General features: G+C 32.8%; 1 pseudogene; it reads right to left on the bottom strand.

Moving 5' to 3' along the window:
• Positions 1 to 935: 935 nt before the first annotated feature.
• Positions 936 to 1,866, bottom strand: LOC101418968 (olfactory receptor 10AG1-like; annotated as a pseudogene).
• Between the last annotated feature and the right edge of the window lie 2,491 nt (positions 1,867 to 4,357).

Below are 4,357 nucleotides of genomic sequence, written 5' to 3'. Positions count from 1 at the left end.
CTCTCAAAATATAATTAAAAGCAACATAAGAATAAATAAGTTTATGAAAAGTATGGCAAATATATCAAGAACAGACTGGATATGACCAAGTAGAGTATTCAGAGGTTTAGAAAGTATGGGAAGTTATATATAGAAAATTAGACTATTTTATGGAGAAGAAGTAAGGTTATATTTAAATAAAGGTGTTATTAGGTTAAAATAATTTTTGGATTGCAAAATTTAAAAAAATTATACTAAGGTATTTAGCAAAAAGAAGAGTAGTACAAAGCAAACATTAATAATAGTATTATAAAAGTAATTGCATGGAGAAAGCATGACTTGAAATACTAAAGTAAAATCACAGGGAACATGAATTATAAATCACTATCATAAATAAATAAGTAAATAAATAAATAATAAATAAACAATGTCTTCCTTTCTACATCCAAGTTTGGGTTAGAGAAAAATCACATGGAATGAAGGCAACTGCTTGTTTTCCCAAAGCTTGTTTTGCTTATGAGATTCATCCTGACAAATTTATTAATAAGTCTAAAAATATATTAAATCTGAACCTATCCCATTTTGCTGAAAAGATGTAATTGTTCAACAAAAACTCTATCAGTGTTATCAAAGAAGAGAAATAAAATTGTCATTACATACTCAGTTTTTCTATCTTTCAAGAAAATATTTGAAATATTAGTAAATAAATGAAATTTATTTTTTTACTCCATTATTATAAGAAAAAATTATTCTTTACACATGGCATTTTGAAGGTGGATTAATGTATCCAGTATATACCAAGTATAGTACATTTCAGGCTAACTCTAAAAGTACATTCTCAGGCAGAAGTGATTATCTGGTTAAAGGGGTAATATAAAAATTTGAAATGTTTCTTTAAAAAATGTGTGACAAAAATGTTACAGTAATAAAATTAATCTAATCATGATATTTTTAATTCATAATTTTCTTAGTGCTGTTATAACATCCTTGTTCCTAAGACTGTATATTATGGGATTAAACACTGGAGTCATAATGGTGTAGAAAAGAGAAAGCAGTTTGTCAGTTCCTAAAGAATGATTGGATTTGGGCCATGAATAGGTGATGGTAGTGGATCCCAAGAATAAAACAACAATCAGGAAGTGGGAAGAACATGTGGAGAAGGCTTTGGCTCATCCTTACACTGTTGGCAACTTCAGAATGGTGGAAATGATTTTGTTGTAGGACACCAGAATCAACATAAAAGGGACTGCAACAAACAACATAGCTACTAAATAGACAGGTAACTCATGCACTGATGTGTTCCCACAGTCCAGCTTGAGAAGGGGAGGGATATCACAAAAAGAAGTGGTTAATTTGGTTGGAATCACAGAAATGCAGAGAGAAAATTTGACATGTTTGCCCTATCTGGACTGGGACTCCACTGATTCAGGAACCAGTTGCAAGCTGAATACACATCTTTTGGTTCATGACTAGAGGATAGTGCAGTGGGTTACAGATGGCCATGTAGCAATCATAGGCTATCACTGCCAGGAGGAAACATTCAGTCGCCCTCAGCATAAGAAGGAAACACATTTGGGTGGCACATTTCATCTTAGAAATGCTTTTCTCTTGAGTCCAAAGGTTTCCAGAATACTGGGGAGAGTGACAGGCACATAACATTTCCACTGAGGAAAAATTTGCCAGGAATAAATACATGGTTTTCTGTAGTGTAGAGTCAAATCTGGTGATTATGATTATGAGGCTGTTTCCAACTAACATAAATATGTAAACCATGGTGAACATTCCAAAAAGAAACCCTTGGACATTTGAAAGGTCAGAAAATCCCAGAAGGACAAATTGCATCACTGTGGAAATATTACCCTTTGCTTTTTTCCTTTCATGTTTCATCTGTAAGAATAATTTAATCAGAACTACAAGTTACTTCATTTTTCAAGAAAAGGCATTGATTTTCTCATGTATAAACTTAGCATAAATGTCCTATTTTTCACCTCTGTATAACAACAATACTATATCTGCCATTAGTTCTACATGTCAACAAAGAAAATGAACCGTGTTTACTTTCTTTTTTTTTTTTTTGTTAAGGTTTATATTATTTTATTTCCTTATTTCTGGTTGTATTAGTCAGCCAAAAGGACTGGTGCAGAGTGAAGAAATGGAGGATATTTTTATCTGAGGTAAATGCTTACAGTTATAAGGCCCTAAGAGTCCAACTCAAGGTTACTTCCTTACCAAACTTTGTTGCCAAGTGTTGAAGAAAGATGGCAGGTGATGTAATGAGGGTTCAATTTTCCTCTTCACTCTTAAGGCTCCATGGGTCCAACTTTTACTTATCTTAGCTGTAGGCTGGCATGGGGCTTGTCTTTCTTCCTGGGGATGTTTCTATCTGGGCTCAGCTGCTCAGGTCTTTTCACAAGGTCAGCTGAAAACTATCAGGTGAATGACTCATCTCTCTTCCCAGGGCCCCTGCAGTGTCTATGAAGCTGTCTCTCTTCCTCTGTGTATCTTCTCTGTGTACCTACTTCTGTGTCTGTGGAGCTCACTTCTAGAGACCCTAAGGGGGCAGGATCCCAAACCTGTATTCCCTAATGACATGTTGGATCAAAGCCCTAATCTTGATTTAATGAACTAAAAGTGAAACCCTCTGAATTTAATTCAATAAAGGGTATTATGCCCATAGGAACAGACCAGCTAACAAACATAATCCTTATCTTTTTTTGGAATTCATAAATACAATCAAACTGCTACACTAGTCATGACATGTAATTTTATTTTATTTTTTTATCTGAGCACCTGAAATCTCAGTCAGTACTTATGTTCAATTGCAGCAAATAGTCCCTTTTTCAGTTGGCCTGCTTCCTTTCTCTCTGTCGTGTTTCCTATTATCAACTAAAATTAATTTTTTTGCACAAGTAAATTGTTTGTAAGACTTCTAAAACAGTATTGTAATGAAGAATTTAAATAGATTTAATAAAAACATGGTAGCTTTCCTGTATAATCTCCAAAATCTTTTAAATTATGCATTCTAGTATAAAAATAATGATTTCATCCCCAAAATATTGTGGGATGCCATTTAAACTCTTAAACTGGACTTTCATTGGAATGGATGTTATTTGAGCCAGAAATCATATATTTTATTCAGATTTTGTACTGGGAGGGAAAGGAGCTCTAAAATGGTCTTCCTGTCTAAGAAACCTCAAGAGGTCAGAATTACTTTCACTTATCTCCTATGTTCAAGCAAACAATTTTAATAAGAACATGCACATGTTTATCCTGAGTTATAAACCTATTTCATAGACATATCAACCACAACCTACAACTCATCCATGATAATTCCCTAAATCATTCACATCCTCATTAATCACTGTTTTTCTCCTCATCTGTCTTAAGTATTTTCCTTACAATACATAAATGTGCGTACAACATGAATATGTTGGGTTGTGATCTTCAATCTTTAGTTTCATTTTTCTTATTTCTTCATCTAGAATATAAGTTTCTTACAGTATTTTATATATCTTTCTCTGCAATGTATGCTACATTTTTATAATAATTAATTTACAACTCCTTGGAAAAATTACAACTGAATCACATTGGTCGCTTTTCTGGAATAATTCTCAATGTGTAAGAAGCAACTTTATTGCAAAATCCTTCTCTTAATAGAATAAAACGTACATTAAATGTGTGTATTCATATTGAGTATATAAAGGAATTATACCCTTTTCATTCATGGTTGCAGAAGAAACACCTTGCCTCATTGTTTTCACAATATGGTAGATTACTTCTATATAATGTGTTAACAAATTTGAATGGCATAGAATCATTACACTGAATAGACACACCTATAAACATGTGCTAAGGAACTTAAGGATGAACAATGGATAAGAGCTCAGTTTCAAAAACAGTAGAAATAAATAGGGTAGAAGTAACCATCCATGCAAAACTTGGGCATCATGAGCATTTTCTGTGACTGAGAAATATAAAAGCAAATAATAACTTCATTTATCATCTACAATATTTCAGATTAATACTAAAGTTCTAAAGATATATAGACTTTCTGAAATCATTATCTTACACAATTCTTCCAATGAAATTTGATTGCAGGGATTGTTAAAGCTGCTGTAACTGAATCTCAAAACTGGTAAGAAAAAAGTAGATAGTAGGTGACATTACTAAGATGTGAATTCAAGTCTCTAACACTACAAAACCCATGCTATACTTTCAGTACAATATTCTACAAAATTGTAAGCATGTTTTAATGACTTATATAATTCAATCCAGAACCTAATACACAGAAGACGATCAAAATTCTTTGTTGAATGAATCTCCACATCTTTCTAGGATAGTTTGTATCATGCACCCCACCTTTGATGACATAACCATT

Source organism: Dasypus novemcinctus, chromosome 10, assembly GCF_030445035.2.
Source record: "Dasypus novemcinctus isolate mDasNov1 chromosome 10, mDasNov1.1.hap2, whole genome shotgun sequence".
Taxonomy (NCBI): Eukaryota; Metazoa; Chordata; class Mammalia; order Cingulata; family Dasypodidae; genus Dasypus; species Dasypus novemcinctus.
Note: the sequence above shows the minus strand (reverse complement) of the source record. Positions and strands in the feature narration are given on the sequence as shown.